The following is a 19,349-nucleotide window of genomic DNA, read 5'->3' on the forward strand; positions in this document are numbered from 1 at the left end:
CGTCAAGAGTTCCATGTTATCACTAACGCCGATTATCAAATTGGAGGAGCGAGTCTTGCTTTTATGATTTACCCTTACAGAATCTTTAGGGGAGATTTTGGATTCATTGTTAACTCCAGTATGCAAAGGTTTATTGATATCATTCTTTTTATTTTTGCATCCTTTTCGCTGAACTTTGGTCCACTGACCAGACGAAGGCAAGTTTTTAGCAGTACCCAACGACAAAGGCTTTTGCAAATCGGTACAAAGCTGAGTCACATTGTTATTATTGTTATGAATAATATTTGACGAATACTTGTCATTGCTAACAGCAGAACTGTTGTATGGAGCAGATGCAATAGCATATGACAGAGAGCCATTTGGCATTGTTGAAGATTGTGTTGTCAAAGGCAACGAACAATAATTATTAGAACTAGCGGCAGCGGAGACAGCAGAGAGAGCGGCAGCATTATAGGTGACGCCGACTCCAGCAGAAGGCAGAGAGCCGTTTAATAACGTAGTTGCAGTTGTAAGTGTGTCTAAAACAGTGACATCCGCAGAACTCCCAGTCAATCTGGTTTGATAGTTACCCGACACCATTAGAGCATGATTATTGTCCAAACAGTTGTTCTTGTATTTCTTTTTATTTTGCATTTCCTTTACTTCAGTGGCTAGTGAAGCAATAGCAGAAAGCAGCTCATCTAAACAAAGCTGTTTTTCTAATGAGCGAACAGCGGCTTTAAGCACGCCAGTCTGCTCAATGAGTATTTTGCATTCATATCGCAAATAGTTGGCGATGTCAGCCAAGCGTAAGTTTTCATATTTAAGAGCACTAATTTCCTTAAGCGCCAAATCTAAAGCTGGAGACATTGGTGCTTTATCGGTAACCGTATCGGTAACCTTTTAACAGCTGATTCGACCAACCTTATGAGAATCAATGCAATCGATTATTGGTGCCGCTAAGGTCGTAACCGTATCGTAGCCAACCAATTGGGTTTTGGTTTACCGTCGTAACGATAAACAGCTGATTACGTTAGGGATACGGATACAGCGATACGACATACGGCACCAATGACTCCGGCTTAAGGCAGGCATTGGTTTAGAAGAGTCAGATGATGACGATGTATGAGTATGCGAGAGCTTGAATCTGTCCATAGCTTCATTATCAACAATAGGGGGCGGCGAGCGAAGGGAGTTTCGCCGAGCAGCAACACACCTGTCACATATATGCTGCTTGCCTGCTTCTCTTAGGCACTCAAGATCAGCCGGCAGAATATACACACAGTCCAAATGAAAAAGATCATTGCACTTTGCGCATTGCACTGTTTTATGCGATCTCACCACTTTATTTGCACAGAAACACGGCATTTTAAAGAGCAAGCTGAGCAAAGCAACAAAAATTAGTACGGTAAAAAAGAGTCACTGACTAACTTATGCATAAACTGAGCAAAATAGCACATTTATTTATTATGACTTATTATGCCAGAGTTAAATAAAATAAGTTTTATAGTCACTGTTTCACATTATGATTATAAATCACAATATCAAAATGTAAAATACAGGTAAGTAAAAATTGTTTGATTACACTTGGGTCAACAAGTGGAAGCTTTGAAAAAAATTAGCATCGATTATAGAGCGGTCAAAAAACACGTCCGTACCGCGCCAACAGTTTTATATTAAAAATAAATTTTATTATATTAAAGATAAATTTAGAAAAAATAATTAAATACTTGAGTATAAGCAAACATTTTCTTTCAATTACTGCAATTAAGGTGCCCTAGATGCTATATATTCCAAAATTATAACATTTTATGTCTGTTGAAAAATTTAACTTCAATTTCCCTAAGATTTCCGTAATATGGCCATTAGTAATATTTGTGTGTGTGTGTGCAAATTTTGAGCGATCAGCTGTTAGTTGCGCTACTTGGTAAAGTTTACAATGATTACCAGCTTGTCAGAGGAGGGGTGTCTTTCAGTAGTAACTTTTTTGTTTGCTGAAATATATACGATTGTTTTTCAAAAATACGTCTAAGAGACGTATCGTTATCTTTTACGTGACTACAAATTTTATATGTAATTTTTGCCTAAAATTTAAAAAGTTTAAAACAGTTAACTCATTCAATTAAAGTATTTTAATTTAATTTGTTTGGTATAAACTGAGGTCCTTCGAAAAATACTGATTTTTGTAAGGACAAGTCCAAGAAAAGTCAAACTTAATTTTTAATATATTAAAAAAAACAATATTTTTCTTAAAACAAGTGAATATATATCAAATAAATTATTAAAAAAACAAAAAAAATGTTAGTTTTTTTATATCCTTAGGGTCATTAAACTTGAACACGTCTCTAGGCGTACGTTATCTTTCTAGGGTAAATCAAGTAAGGAAGGCTAAGTTCGGGTGTAACCGAACATTACATACTCAGCTGAGAGCATTGGAGACAAAATAAGGGAAAATCACCATGTAGGAAAATAAACCTCGGGTAACCCTGGAATGTGTTTGTATGACATGTGTATCAAATGGAAGGTGGTGACTCTAGAATTTGTTTGTACGATATGGGCATGAAATGAAATGTGCTAATGAGTATTTTAAAAGGGAGTGGGCCTTAGTTCTATGGGTGGACGCCTTTTCGAGATATCGCCATAAAGGTGGACCAGGGGTGACTCTAGAATGCGTTTGTACAATATTGGTACCAAACGAAAGGTTTTAGTGGGTATTTTAAAAGGGAGTGGGCCTTAGTTCTATGGGTGGACGCCTTTTCGAGATATCGCCATAAAGGTGGACCAGGGGTGACTCTAGAATTTGTTTGTACGATATGGGTATCAAGCAGGGGCGGATACAGGTCTCCAGATGAGGGGGGCGATCATGGCCGAAAGCTCAAAATCCATTTTTGCCATGGAAGTCAGTGATATAAATTAATGATTAACTTCAGAACACCATTTTGACATAATTACAAATAAACGTATCGAATTTATCTTTAAGCACTCAAATTAGCTCAACTAATTGAAAGAATTCGAACAAAAAACAATCAAGAAATGATTTTATACAGCTCAAAGGTAGAAGCTAGTTCTTTCTGATAAGAGAGTTTCACTTGTTGCTTTAACTAAGTGGAGTTATTTTGAATCTATATCTATTGCAGCAATCAAAAAAGAAAAAAAAGAGATGAATAATTTGACCTCAGGACCCCATTCTTGGAAACGAATGAACTTTTGTTTACAACGAATGAACTTTTGTTTACAATTGAATGAACAGACAGCTGATTTTGAGCCCCATTCCTGGAAACGAATTGAGAGAGAATACAAGTTTCGTATCAGGTCATCAGTGGCTCTGATATTGCATAAATGAAACGACATATTAGGTGTGTTCCGGAACTTTTATAAAAAAAAAATGAAGTTGGTTGGTGATATGAAGAATTTTTTTATGTTTTGCAAGGTCACCATGTTTCAACTATTTTTTTCACAAACCATGGCATATCTGCGGCAATAAGCGGAAAAAGCAAAACTCACTTATTTATTATTTACCTTTTTTCGCTAGACAAGCAGACAAAAGAAGATAAGAAATATTTCATTCAATCTCAATTTTACGGAAATCTAAAAAATGCATTTCAATTTCTGGCAAATTAAGCACGCCCAATATTTATTCAGGTAAGTCTGGGGGGGGGGGGGGGGGATCGCCCCATCGCCCCCCCCCCCCTCCCCTGTAGCCGCCATTGGTATCAAGCGAAAGGTGTTAATGAGTATTTTAAAAGGGAGTGGGACTTAGTTCTATAGGGTGGACGCCTTTTCCAGATATCGCCATAAACGTAGACCAGGGCTGACTCTATAATGTGTTTGTACGATATGGGTATCAAATTAAAGGTATTAATGAGGGTTTTAAAAGGGAGTAATGGTAGTTGTATATGTTGAAGGCGCTTTCGATATATCGACCAAAATGTGGACCAGGGTGACCCAGAACATCATCTGTCGGGTACCGCTAATTTATTTATATATGTAATATCACGAACAGTATTCCTGCTATGATTCCAAGGGCTTTTGATTTCGCCCTGCAGAACTTTTTCATTTTCTTCTACTTAATAATGGTAGGTGTCACACCCATTTTACAAAGCTTTTTTCTAAAGTTATATTTTGCGTCAATAAACCAATCCAATTACCATGTGCCATCCCTTTTTCCGTATTTGGTATAGAATTACGGCATTTTTTTAATTTTTCGTAACTTTCGAAATCGGAAAAGTGGGCGTGGTCATAGTCTGATTTCAGCCATTTTTTACACCAATGTAAAGTGAGTTCAGATAAGTAGTGAACTGAGTTTAGTAAAGATATATCGATTTTTTGGTCAAGTTATCGTGTTAGTGGCCGAACGGAAGGGACAGACGGTCGACTGTGTATAAAAACTGGGCGTGGCTTTAACAGATTTCGCCCATTTTCACAGAAATAAGTTATCGTCCTAGGATTTATGCCCCTACTAAATTTCCCAAGGTTTGGTAAATTTTTGTTCGACTTATGGCATTAAAAATGTCCTAGACAAATTAAATGAAAAAGGGCGGACCAACACCCATTTTGAAATTTTCTTTTATTTTTGTATTTTGTTGCACCATATCATTACTTGAGTTGAATGTTGATATAATTTACTTATATACTGTAAAAATATTAAATTTTTTGTTAAAATTTGACTTAAAAAAAATTTTTTTTTCAAAGTGGGCGTCGTCGTTCTCCGATTTTACTAATTTTTATTAAGCATACATATAGTAATAGGAGTAACGTGCCTGCCAAATTTCATCATGATATCTTCAACGACTGCCAAATTACAGCTTGCAAAACTTTTAAATTACCTTCTTTTAAATGTGGGCGGTGCCACGCCCATTGTCCAAAATTTTACTAATTTTCTATTCTGCGTTATAAGTTCAACTCACCTACCAAGTTTCATCGCTTTATCCGTCTTTGGCAATGAATTATCGCACTTTTTGTGTTTTTCGAAATTTTCGATATCGAAAAAGTGGGCGTGGTTATAGTCCGATTTCGTTCATTTTAAACAGCGATCTGAGATGTGTGCCCAGGAACCTACGTACGAAATTTCATCAAGATACCTCAAAACTTACTCAAATTATCGTGTTAACGGACGGACGGACATGGCTCAATCAAATTTTTTTTCGGTACTGATGATTTTGATATATGAAAGTCTATATCTATCTCGATTCCTTTATACCTGTACAACCAACCGTTATCCAAGCAAAGTTATTATACTCTGTGAGCTCTGCTCAACTGAGTATAAAAACAAGTAAGGAAAGTTAAGTTCGGGTGTAACCGAACATTACATACTCAGCTGAGTGCTTTGGAGACAAAATAAGGGAAAATCACCATATAGGAAAATGAACCTAGGGTAACCCTGGAATTTGTTTGTATGACATGCGTATCAAAAGGAAGGTATTAAATAGTATTTTAAGAGGGAGTGGGCCATAGTTCTATAGGTGGACGCCATTTAGGGATATCGCCACAAAGGTGGATCAGGGTTGACTCTAGAATTTGTTTGTACGATATGGGTATCAAATGAAAGGGGTTAATGAGCATTTTAAAAGGGAGTGATCCTTAGTTTTATAGGTGGACGCCTTTTCTTGATATCGCCATAAAGGTGGACCAGGGGTAACTCTAGAATGCGTTTGTACGATATGGGTACCAAATGAAAGGTGTTAATGAGTATTTTAAAAGGCAGTGGGCCTTAGTTCTATAGGTGGACGCCTTTTCGAGATATCGCCATAAAGGTGGACCAGGGGTGACTCTAGAATGCGTTTGTACGAAGTGGGTATCAAACTAAAGGTATTAATGAAGGTTTTGAAAGGGAGTGGCCCTTAGTTGTATATGTGAAGGCGTCAATAAAGCAATCCAATCAACATATTTCATCCCTTTTTTCTTATTTGGTATACAATTATGACATTTTTTCCATTTTTGGAAATTTTCGATATCGAAAAAGCGGGCGTGGTCATAGTCGGATTTCGCTCATTTTTAACACCAAGATAAATTGAGTTCAGATAAGTACGTGAACTAAGTTTAGTAAAGATATATCGATTTTTGCTCAAGTTATCGTGTTAAGGGCTGAGCGGAAGGTCAGACTGTCGACTGTGTATAAAAACTGGGCGTAGCTTCAACCGATTTCGCCCATTTTCACAGAAAAGAGTTATCGTCATAGAATCTATGTCCCTACCAAATTACACAAGGATTGGTAAATTTTTGTTCGACTTATGGTATTAAAAGTATTCTAGACAAATTAAATGAAAAAGGGCGGATCCACGCCCATTTTGAAATTTTCTTTTAGTTTTGTATTTTGTTGCACTATATCATTACTGGAGTTAAATGTTGACGTAATTTACTTATATACTGAAAATATGTTGATTTTTTTCGTAAAATTTTACTTTTAAAAAAAATTTTTTTTGAAAGTGGGCGTGTTCTTCATCCGATTGTGCTAATTTTTATTAGGCACACATATAGTAATAGGAGTTGTTGGGAATTCGTCTGCCCAACGACCAATTTTAATAGCGTAATACCGCAATTGATTTTTGCTGTTTATTTCGGATTTCAATTCACAGTATTGATGCTTTAAAGTCTAAGTTATATTAACATAATTAATATGATATACAATGCAGGATATTTTAACTTACATTGGTCGCCGACTATTTCACAACAAGTGATGGTAAAATGAGCCAGTTACCAAATGTCAAGAAAGTACAGAGTAGTTGCCACATTAACAAATAATCGATTAAATATTTGACAACCTAGGGATATCATCCTAGTAGGGAGCCGAAGTAGTAACAGGAGTAATGTTCCTGCCAAATTTCATCATGATATCTTAAACGACTGCCAAATTAAAGCTTGCAAAACTTTGAAATTACCTTCTCTCAAAAGTGGGCGGTGCCACGCCCATTGTCCAAAATTGTACTGATTTTCTATTTTGCGTCATAAGTTCAACCCACCTACCAGGTTTCATCGCTTCATCCGACCTTGGTAATGAATTATCGCGCTTTTTCGATTTTTCGAAATTTTCGATTTCGAAAAATTGGGCGTGGTTATAGTCCGATATCGTTCATTTTAAATGGCGATTTGAGATGAGTGCCCAGGAACCTACATACCAAATTTCATCAAGTATCTCAAAATTTACTCAAGTTATCGTGTTAACGGACAGACGGACGGACGGACGGGCATGGCTCAATCAAATTTTTTTTCTATACTGATGATTTTGATATATAGAAGTCCGTATCTATCTCGATTCATTTATACCTGTACAACCAACCGTTATTCAATCAAAGTTAATATACTCAGTGAGCTCTGCTCAACTGAGTATAATAACATTATCTTTCTAGGGTTAAAAACGTGCGAACATAATAGCTGTTTGGGAGCAAATAAAACTAATTAAGTTTACACTTTGTTCTTTTTATAAAAATATAAACCTAATATGGTAAGAAATTTCTATAGAAATTTCATTTTAAAAAGCTCTATAAATATTTTGTATTTTTCATCATTACGGTCATTGAAATTTTAATTAGGCGTTTAACCCTAGTGAGGTAACGTACGTCTGTGAGACGTACGTCGTTTTAATTTTGCTCTCAGTCTCCCACAATCGTAAAGAGAGAACATTCTCATTCTTAGTTTTCTCAGCTACCATTAGCAGCTTGTCAGTGGAGGGGTGTCTTTCAGTAGTAACTTTTTTGTTTGCTGAAATATATACGATTGTTTATAAACTGAACGTGACATAGGCAAAGAGTCACAATAAAATATGATTCTAAGTTAGTTAACACTCGAATAGAAGAACTAGACTGTTCAAAGTTGACTTCGAAGAAACCTTGTAATGTTGATGAATTAAAAAATGGGTAGGATGAAAAACGCTACAAATAACTAAGTAAAGATTACATAACTAATTTAAGCAATATTTTACCCTACCAAAAATTAAAAAAAAACTCATATTGGCATTCATAAATGGCAAAAAACCCCCTTATCTGAACAATCATATCAACCTTAGCACGATACTTGTTTACTTTGAAACATTTCTTTTGGTACCTCTACCGACATTTTTGGACGTCTTTTAAATGCCGACCCCTTTGTTAACTCTTAATACCATAGCATTTTTAAGTGCAAAACCCCATACAATTGTATATGGAAAATATATCACATGTGTGGTATGGTTTAAGGAACTGATAATACCAGTTATAAGTTTGATAATTTGTCTTTACTTTTTTAGTAAAATTTTAGGGAATAATTCAGGAAAAAATGTTGAAAATAACAGCCACCCTAACATGTAAACACATCGGTTGAGTGCTGCCAACTCACAGAGTTGCATTGGATCAATCATTGCATCAATATTATTATTATTATTTTTTTATTATTTATTTAATTTAATTTCAAAAATAGTCTAATGTTCTTACAGACTACTTGAGTTTGTACTTAAAAATACAGACCTTAGCAATACAATCAAAAAATTATTACACTCAACAAAGATTTGAAGGTGGTCTTAGGCAAAGAAAAGTCAAAGGCCAAAGAATTTGAGATAGTATTGAACTCCCTCAGTGCTCTAAAAATGGGAGCGTTAGAGGCATAGAGGGTCCGGGCGCAATCAATATAAAACATATCCCAATTTCGAAGTGATCTAGGGGGTATATGGAGACAAATACTCTCGAGTAAACGTGGTGAATCAATCACAGCATTAATAATATCATAGACAAAAGTAAGAGAAAGAATGGTCCTCCTACTTTGAAGTGATTGAAGGCTAATGAGTGCACATCTGGCATTATAAGAGGGAATCGGCTCAGAAAAGTTCAGAGACCGCAGGCCAAACCATAAAAAGACTTTTTGGAATCGCTCGAGCCTTTTGATATGGCAGTCATGATAAGGCCTCCAGATAAAGCAAGCATATTCCAACTTAGAGCATACGAGAGACGTAAACAGCAACTTAAGAGTATAAGGATCTGTTAAGTCAGAGCTAAATCGCCGAATAAAAGCCAAAACCGAATAGGATTTAGCAATTAGCGAGGTTATGTGAGTGGTAAACGAAAACTGCGAGTCGAAAACTACGCCTAAGTCAGAAATCTCAGTACGTGTGGACAGACGAGAGCCGTCAATATGATATGAAGTGGGAATTGTGCCACGAGACTTAGAGAAGGTTACGTGAAAGCACTTACCAATATTTAAAGGCAGATTATTATTACGGCACCAATCAGCAACGTTGTTCAGATAAGACTGAATATTTTCTGAATCAGAAGCAGTAGAAGCAGTTGTAAACACCTTCAGATCATCAGCGTACAGCAAAAAGTGGAAATGCTGAAAGCAGGCTGAAATGTCATTAATAAAAATTACAAAAAGCAGTGGCCCCAAAATGCTGCCTTGGGGTACTCCTGAGGATGCAATAAAAGGCTTGGCGTGAGTATTGTCAACAACAACTACACATTTGCGTGAGTGAAGGTAGGACTTAATCCAAGACAAAAATATAGAGTGAAAGCCCAATCTGGCCAGTTTGGATATCAAGATTTGATGACTTACTTTATCAAACGCTTTGGAGAAATCCGTATAAACCGTGTCGACTTGAAGACGGTTATTGAAGGCTGCAAGGCAAAATTCAGAAAAAATTGCTAAGTTTGTAACCGTGGATCTGCCAGGCATGAAGCCGTTTTGACTATCACTAATTCATTGCTTGAGAGCAAAACTAATTTTTTTGTTTTACACCATACTCAAAAAGTTTAGAGATAGTAGATAATTTCGCAATTGGTCTATAGTTGGCAACATTGTTTTTATTACCACTTTTAAAAATGGGGGATATGAAGGCATCAGTGAACTCACCACACTCGAGACATTTGTTGAAGATTAAAAGAAGAGGGGTGGATAGAATCAGACAATTTTTAAAGAGATAAAACGATAAGCCGTCAATATCTGTCTGGGAAGACGACTTGAGGTTCCGGATTCCATCAACAATGTCATCTAGAGAAAGAGTAAGAGCCCCGAAGTTGATGGGAGAGTCTACCATTGAGGAGGACTCAGAAACACTAACTGGCTGAGTAACAAAATTGGAGTGAAAAAAGGTTAGCCGACTCCACAGGTGAAGAGGTATGAAACCCCCTATAAAACACTGATGAGGGAATACTCGAGGTAGCTTTTTTGGATTTTACATAATTCCAAAAAGCTTTAGGGTTATCTTTGATACAAGATTCGAAGTTTCGGGTGAAATTAATACGCAGCCTCTTACTTAACGCTTTAAATTTCCTGTTGTAGCGAATGTACTTGATTTTAAATACCCAAGACTTTGTAGTCTTGAATTTTTTTAAAAATCTATTCCTCGAATTCTTTAGCCGCTTGAGCCCAGTAATATACCAAGGAATTTTGTAACACTTTTTAATTTTCCGCGGAATATTGTTACTACAAATCTCATTGGTAAGGCCTTTAAAGGCATTGAAACAGCGTGAGAGATCACTTCCAGAAAAAATAGCTTCCCAATCAATCAGAGAAACTTCTCGGGAAATATTAGCAAAGTTTGCACGCATAAATGAGAAACTAGGAGTAGCATTATCTGGAACAATGCTTTCAAAATTATAAAATTCAACACCCAAAACAAGCGGGATATGGTGAATACCGGAACACCACAGTGGACCCAGACATTCAGTTAGGGAATAATTAATATTATCGTTAATAAATATAAGATCAAGTGTTCTTGATAACTGATTCCTGAAGCTATTTATCTGGAAGAGATTGACACTTAAAAGACTATCAGTGAGGAACATTTCAGCGCAACTATTTACATTTTTAGGAAGTAGAGCAAAATTATTGTCAACATAAGACCATTCGATATTTGGTAAGTTAAAGTCGCCTAAGATACAAAAGTTACTACCAGTATATGTATGTATTAAACTAACAATATTGTCAACATGCGATTTATATACAGAATCCCCACTAGACGGAGGAATATATGAAGCGCATACAAACAATTTCGAGCTGCCTTGAACAGAGACGCAAAGCTGGTCGATCAACGAATCCATGTCAGACAGGTCCACGAGCGATGTACGAAAATGACGGCGCACGGCAATTAAGACTTCACCACCTCTAGAAAGTCCAGTTTTGCAGTAGTCACGATCTTTGCGGTAGACATTATACCATTTCCTAGAGCTAACAACGTCAAGAGTTCCATGTTATCACTAACGCCGATTATCAAATTGGAGGAGCGAGTCTTGCTTTTATGATTTACCCTTACAGAATCTTTAGGGGAGATTTTGGATTCATTGTTAACTCCAGTATGCAAAGGTTTATTGATATCATTCTTTTTATTTTTGCATCCTTTTCGCTGAACTTTGGTCCACTGACCAGACGAATGCAAGTTTTTAGCAGTACCCAACGACAAAGGCTTTTGCAAATCGGTACAAAGCTGAGTCACATTGTTATTATTGTTATGAATAATATCTGACGAATACTTGTTATTGCTAACAGCAGAACTGTTGTATGGAGCAGATGCAATAGCATATGACAGAGAGCCATTTGGCATTGTTGAAGATTGTGTTGTCAAAGGCAACGAACAATAATTATTAGAACTAGCGGCAGCGGAGACAGCAGAGAGAGCGGCAGCATTATAGCCCTGCAAAAACGCTCCACGTCATTTTACTAGTCATTTTACGGTCATTGTGACTTTCTGCAGCGGTTATTTTCATAGTCATTTTTGCATGGGCGGATTAGGTTTTGTGACCAAATTTTCCGTTTCGTTCCTATTAATGTGATAGTGCATTCCGCTCCCACCTATAGGATGTGAGCATAGTACTGTGCTGCTCACACACGTCACAATGCTCGTCAAATGGCGGTCATTTTTCCGTCATTTCACTCTACATTTTCGAGTCATTTGACAATCAATTTTACTGCGGTTTTACCATTTATATAACCGCCATATAACGTGAATTTTACCTGCAGATTTACTCTACCTGGAGCAGCCATATGAATAAAATATGAACCAAAAAAATTGAATTTTCAATATTTATTATTTTCAATATTATTATATATGTACATGAAATTGGAACTTATATTAATCCAGTTCATATAAAACAGAAGAAATTTAATAATAAATAAACTCGCTTAATTGGTTTTTGTTTTCCAATTGAAATCTCTTCTAAGCGAGCAAAAAAATAATATTAAGCTTTAGAAAAAACTCCAATTATTTGAATTATCTACAACTTAAAGCTTAGTATAAATTCAGATCAAAAATATTCAAAGGTGTCGTGGAATCCGATTGCTCTCGTAATTGAAGAACTTAAAAATGTACGACTATTAATTGAGTCAGACTTATTATTGTTCTAAATCTAATCATTCAAGCAATAATTCTGCAACCCTTAGCAGGAGTATTGATTGGTTTCAAATCTAATTCCGACAGCAATCGTATCACGACATCCCTTATTATATATGCACATGAAATTGTAACTTAAATTAATACAGTTCATATAAAGAAAAGTAAGTATTTTAATAACAAATAAACTCGCTTAATTGGTTTTCGTTTTCCAATTGAAATCTTTTCCAAGCGAACAGAAAATAATTTTAAGCTTTAGAAAAAACTGCAATTATTTGAATCAATTTAAATCTACAACTTAAAGCTAATTAGAAATTCAGATTAGATTTACTCTTTTTTTTTAGATCAAGAATATTCAAAGGTGTCGTGGAATCCGATTGCTGTCGTAATTGATGAACTTAAAAATCTACGACTAGTAATTGAGTCAGACTTATTATTGTTCTAAATCTAATCATTCAAGCAATAATTCTGCAACCCATAGCAGGAGTATTGATTGGTTTCAAATCTAATTCCGACAGCAATCGTATCACATCCCTTATTATATATGTACGTGATATTGCAACTTAAATTAATACAATTGATATAAAGAAAAGTAAGTACTTTAATAATATATCAACTCTCTTAATTGATTTTTGTTTTCCAATTGAAATCATTTCCTGTGCATGCACATCGCTAACCTGTGTTGGCAAAATATATGATTATACTGTCTTCGATAGATAGTCGGACGAGCCGCTACTCGGCGAAGTAGAGATGACCGTTGTGTCGGTGGCAGCTGTTACAACAGCAGTTTCTAACTTTACACCATCCGTACGGTGTGATGAAAGCTTCACTGCCTTTTCCAATTGCTTGGCGCCAGCAATTTTTGCTGTTTGTAACGCTTTAGCTGTTATGCAAATATATAGATGGGTTAAAGTGGTTTTCGTATGTTATTCAACAACTCACCCTATACCATCATCACAGCCTCCTCATCGATTTTGAATATATGTACTGTTTCAGTATTCAGACCCAGTTCGTTTGGTGCAATATTTTCGATTTGATGAATATGTATACTATCCGTTAGGCAGACAATTAGGTGCAATCGATTCATTCATATACTGTGGGTATTTGAGCCGTAGACGCAATGGCAGATATTTTGATTCTTTTTGAAGTGTAACATTTGTAAACAGTTGGGTTTCTCTGCTGTCACCATCACCACTAGAGAGCTATTGAAGAAACGCTCGACCAAGATAATATGTGAGATTTACACGCATAGATTTCTTCCACCTTTTCAGTTATTGATGGAGAAAATGCGAAAGCCATATTTACCATCCAATACCGAAATAGAACTGTAGAGGAAGAAACATTTTATAAAATTTAATAAAATCAAAAAATGATAGTTGTGCTAAAATGGGGTAACGTATTGTATGTTAAAGTATAGCGAAGTCTCAGCGGCTTTGTCATGGTGAAAATTGAGTTTGAATAGGTTTTATTCTTCATTCTTAGAAACATGTACGAAGGTACCCGGTAAGATATTAAAAATCCTCAACGCTTTTTTTGCTCAAACTTCTGCTTAACTTCTACATATCAATAGCTACCTTTACCACCAGGAGTCACTATTGCTTCTACGCCTATGCTATTGTTTCCTACATCTATGAGCTTTGTAATAAAATAAACAGCTATCTCCCCAATCTCTCCAGTTTTGTCGCCTCGCGAAACCTGATATTGTCACCAACCAAATCATCGGTGACCTTATTTAAAACATGAACGCGCCAAATGTCGACCATATGGCATTACCCTACCGACTGTCTTACACCCTAAAATTTTGGGTGTGACTTTCGATCTGGATCTACATCTTGGAGAGCATGCACTAGCAATTGTAACGAAAATCGTCGTTGGTGTGAGGTCTTAGCCGATCTCCAGATCTGTAGAAAAGGAGCTTATTAGCTTAATGCTTAAGATGATTCGGGAATAACCAAGTAAGCTCCTTCCAACCTTTGATTCGGGGGATGGTATAATGGTATGAAGATGATAGCGTGCGACATCACGAGCTTGCGATGGCTGGAGGAAGTGGTTCCAAACCTCCAAAGGCAGGGCACGAACGCTCGTTTTGAGATGGTGGATAAAGCGCAAATCCCCAAGGTAACAAAAGTTATGGTATGGATACCATGCGTGATGAAGTCGGAGGATACACTGCGACTTTTGCAGAATCAGAATCCGAACATACCGACACAGGATTCGAAGATCCTTACTGTATCTCGGCCTACGGACGAAGGTTAGTTATACATCTTCCAAATAAACACGCAGGCGGAGGATATATTGTACGCGCAGCTTGGAAAAATGTCCTTAGGTACAGGCAAAATGTATATGCGACTCAGGAAAAGAAGTTGCGGGTATTAAAGTCCTAACACGGTGGACGTCGAAAAGGACCTCAAAAGCCTAAGGGAAAAGACAGGTGGAGGTAGCCCACGTCACCCCGAATGTGTTAGAAGGGGATCAACAGCCAGATGGTGCTGAGTCGCACAGGGGAACACCCGGCACAACAGGTACAAGAGGCTGAAGGGGGATTCGAACACTCCAAACCAAAAGGGCTAGAGGAGGACGACGACGTCACGATGAAGGTGCTGGAGGGGGACAAGCAGCCCATTGGTACTGCGAGTCATACAGATAAACCTCCAACACAGTAAAGTGGCGTCGAGGGAACTCCTCCTCCTAACGCGCTGATCCAGGAGCCGTGGCTTCCATCGGGAGGAAAGGTTTCTGGACTTAGCGCGCGCGGATTTGGCGTTTACTATGCGCAAACGGAAGGACGGGTGCGAGCTGTAGTAATGGTAAGGAAACAGCTGCATTCATATATGCTGCCTAATTACACTACTGAGGACCTCGTAGTGGTGGTGAAATCGCCGGGCTCAGATGGTACATGTCCGGCCATGCTACAAGTTTCAAGTAGGGCGGTCGTGGGATGGCTTAAAATAATATTCGATGGGTGCATAAACTGAATCATGTACCGCACTCTTGGAGAACTGCTCGTGTAGCTTTCCTACCAAAGGCGGGGAAGATCGGTCACGTGTATCCCAAAGATTATAGACCCATAATTTCTGCTCAAAACCTTTGAGAGGCTGATAGATGTGTACATAAAGTCCAATGTGGATGAAAAGCTGTTCTCCACAACACAACAGGCGTACACCAAAGGCAAGTCAGTAGACACCGCATTGCACCGCATGGTAATAAGCATAGAAAAAGCCCTGGAATATAAGGAATATGCTCTAGAAGTCTTCTTAAGCATTGCCGGGGCTTTCTAAATGGGCAATTATTGATGGTCTTAATTACGTTAAAGTACATCCAGCCTTACCCAGATGGATCGACTGCATGTTAAACTGCAGTAAGATTACATCGCAATGGGGATTGTACGCGGCCACGAAATTAGTGGACAGGGGCACTCCGGGTGTTATCACCTCTGCTGTGGACGCTGGTCATTAACCAACTGCTTAGGGGATTCTACGAGGGACCAGAAAAACTTACGGTTTACGCAGATGACGTTGCATATGGTCTTGTTTACAAAGAGGTACAAGGTCCCTAATTGGGCCAGGCCTAAGTTAGGAGGGGCGACCCTACGGGGAAACCTTGCACAAAATATATAGGAATGATCCTAGACAGTAAGCTGTCATGGAAGCTCAACGTGGAGGAGAGGGTGAGGAAGGCTTGAACGGCACTTTATGCATGTAAAAGAATGCAAAAGAACCGGCATATACGATCAGAAGGAACTCGATGACGATGCCTCAAAACTAACAACCAAAAGCAATAATTATCATTTCACTGACACAAATTTTATAGTTTTTTCTTCCGGAGTTGGACACAATCTTTTCATAATTTTACTTAACAATTTAAGATGAGAAATTTTTTTCAATTTGTATTTTGACTTACCAGCAACAACAGAATCATGTTTAATTGTACGCCGCACAATCATTATAGCATCATGTAACGAAGCTCAGTTTCTTTCAAATATTGTTCGGCACCGCCACGTAAAATCAATGTATATGTTCTAGCATTAACGCAACCTTTAAATAATTATAAACTATAAAAATTAAGTTAATGTCAAACCCACTATCAAACCTTGGAAAATGTTGAAATGTTCACCACCAACTTGACGTTCTTCAAAGTAATCACATTGACCCAAAACACTTGAATTAATATCATTAGCTGTAGTTAAAACAGCTCCACCACAAGCTTTTATTGTACGTTTCAAATCTTCTTCTGGTACACTAACAGAACATTTCACGATCTGCAAAATACTGTGTACCAACATCACCAATTGGTAGTTTAGAAAACTCAACATTGGCGCCTTACTTACCTATTTTATTGTACAGGAGACGCCATTCAGCATTAACAATTTTCTGATACTCTTGGACATTGGAGGACATTGCTGTGGCAGAGCATTTTTCCAATAAAGCACTTTGTTGTTCCTTTGATTGGCGCTTCCACATGTACAGCCATGTCATATTTTGGTCATGCATAATTATAATGCTTTACGTATAGCTTTAATGATGATACGTGCATGCACGCCTTCCTCAACATATGGTTTAACTTGTTTTAAGATTTCACCTGCTTAAAGTACTACTGAAGTGGTGCCATCGCCGACCTGATAAGAGAAACATTTTTATTCTACACATTCTAATATAACAAAAAACTTACCTCAGCATTTTGAAATTTGGCGATGTCTACTAGAGTTTTACGGCTGGATTCACAATATCCAATAGTTTCATAATGGTTGCCCCATCATTTGAAATTGTGGCCTTACCACTGGAATCAACAATATGCTTGTCCATACTACGTGAACCCAATTGAATGCGAGGCATTGATGTGGATATGAGTTGAGGTTTACCATGAGAGCTATCGGTACCCAAGCATTTTTTACACAAATACTCATGTACCCAGTTCAGGACGTTCATATTTATCGACACGCTGTCCGGTATGGCCCAAATGTTGGAAATATGCAGTTGGCACTGTTGACAAAAAATATGGATCAATGAACACAAGAAAAAGTGAAAGATTTTTTTTACCATCTCTTGTTACTTTACAAATTAGGCATTGGAAACGACGACCAGCATCTACAAGTTGCTATTGAGCCTTGCAACGATTAGATCTAATTGCACCCAATTCACCAAAATTTACAATGGGTGGCTCATATTCACCCTCATCCGTTCGTGCCATTGGTGAGGCGGTAAGTGTAATGGACAAAGCTGTTGTTTTTAATAAATGAGCTGTTGCAGGTATGCAATACAAAGACGACATGCAAAGAAGAAAGATCAATGTAATTGCCAAATAAAACATTAATTTCGATTATCGATACCTAACGTAACGTGGCGAGGAGTTACCCTGATCTTCTAACACATATTTTGTGGTCACCAATGGTGGTAATAAACCCTGTTCATTAGTAATAAAAGCACCACCAGCGCTATTTTGATTTTCAATGATAACGCTTATCGGATTTGGCATCTGATCGAGATCTAAACGGCGTTGGGCTTGATCACACTGTTGCGGCTGTTGATATTTACCAGTAACAGGTGCAGGTGGTTGCTAAAGAAAATAACACAAAAATAATCATCAGCAAATTTGTAAATTATTAGTTGTATTAGCATACATTATAACCAGGACGTCCGGACGTGTCCGGGTATTGGGGGTTGACACGGCTTGGGTGGTTGACTGAGCATTGGCGTCTGTCCAGGTTGTGTTGGTGGCATCATAAAAGCCATCAATAACAAGTGCCAAGAATATATCCGCGGCATACCTGCCGACCAAAATGATTCAAGGGGTTGTGATTGCCAACCTCACCTACTCGTGGCGAATCCTGTAGCTAACAATTTGGTGTGAACAATTGGTGCCAGTTAACCCTCTGAAATAATCGGTGCAATTGTACGCCATTGTGTTGGCATTAATTAGGCAAAATGCAAAAACTTTTCATCCTCGCGTGACCATTCTGTCTTCTTTAAGCTAGGATCAAGCCATTCGTACCAGCGTGCCTTACATTGCTTGGCAGATTTGCGGTGCAGCAGTGATGCAATACGTGACCACTGGTTTTTGCCATATTTCATTACAGCTACTTTGAGGATTTCATCCTGAAAGTTATCAATTTAGTTAATAAACGGCCAAGAGTAACCAGTCGCGTCAAATGCTTACCTCAGTGTTTCTCCACACACCACCTTTTATCATTATTCGCGGCATGGTGCTATATAATTGTGAATTCTTTCGATGAGCACAAAAATCAAATCAAAAATTTTTGTCGAAATAAAAAGCAAAAATCATTGTATATTAAAGAGTTTGGGAAAATTTTAGAATAGCACCCCCGAGTTCGGGGTAAAACTTGGTATCAAATGAAAGAGGGAGTTCTCCCGATCACAAATATATATATTTTAAAGTGCGCAAACTTATAATTTAAAAGTTATTTGTTGTTAAAGTTTGCAAATTTAACAAATTTCTATAGAACTTTAAATTACAATTTACACATCTTTCAAAACCTTAATCCACATACATATCTATATAAATTGGCAACGATAAACTTAAACTGCATTTTTGTATATTTCAAATTTCATTTTTGCATTGTTTTCACTTATTATAAATGTTTTTATTAAATAAATTGCGCTTTTGTAGCAACATGCACATATATATATATATATACATATATTTTATTGATGACATTACAAAGCTGTGCTGCCACATATATATACGTATACACATATAAAATTTGTATAGAAATTTGCAAACTTTAACACCAAATAACTTTTAAATTATAAGTTTGCGCACTTTAAAATATATATATATATATATATATGTGATCTGGAGAACTCCCTCTTAATTTTAAATCTTTCCGGAGATATTCCATTTAAAACTCTCAAAATTGAAAAATTTTTCGACCACCAAATGTTTTGTTGTCTCTGCTGAATTAGAAATGGCGGATTTTTTGCACGCAAAAATGACGTATTTTGCTATCCTTATAAAAATAATAGGTGCGAGAGAGCACGATACATTGTGGGAAAGCTAAATTTGTTAACATGCTATTTCATTTGGAGAATTTTTCATTCCAAATCGTCACCCCTGTCAAAAATTC

General features: G+C 37.1%; 1 long non-coding RNA gene across 4 annotated transcripts; it reads right to left on the bottom strand.

Annotated features, from left to right (window-relative positions):
- Nucleotides 1-12,038: 12,038 nt before the first annotated feature.
- On the bottom strand, nucleotides 12,039-18,796 carry LOC137243703 (uncharacterized). Of its 4 annotated transcripts, none has more exons than XR_010950590.1 (10): nucleotides 18,422-18,796; nucleotides 17,886-18,360; nucleotides 17,595-17,821; nucleotides 17,305-17,505; nucleotides 16,937-17,247; nucleotides 16,596-16,883; nucleotides 16,358-16,526; nucleotides 16,169-16,302; nucleotides 13,211-13,593; nucleotides 12,039-13,151 (listed from the first exon to the last, which is right to left on the bottom strand). It is a non-coding gene; the product is annotated as an uncharacterized lncRNA (long non-coding RNA). The 4 variants fall into 4 exon arrangements; XR_010950589.1 differs by having other exon boundaries at nucleotides 12,040-13,151; nucleotides 13,218-13,593; nucleotides 16,358-16,536; nucleotides 18,422-18,795; XR_010950587.1 differs by having other exon boundaries at nucleotides 12,040-13,151; nucleotides 16,358-16,536; nucleotides 18,422-18,795.
- Between the last annotated feature and the right edge of the window lie 553 nt (nucleotides 18,797-19,349).

The sequence above is a fragment of the Eurosta solidaginis genome, chromosome 3 (assembly GCF_040869045.1).
Source record: "Eurosta solidaginis isolate ZX-2024a chromosome 3, ASM4086904v1, whole genome shotgun sequence".
NCBI classification, from domain to species: Eukaryota; Metazoa; Arthropoda; class Insecta; order Diptera; family Tephritidae; genus Eurosta; species Eurosta solidaginis.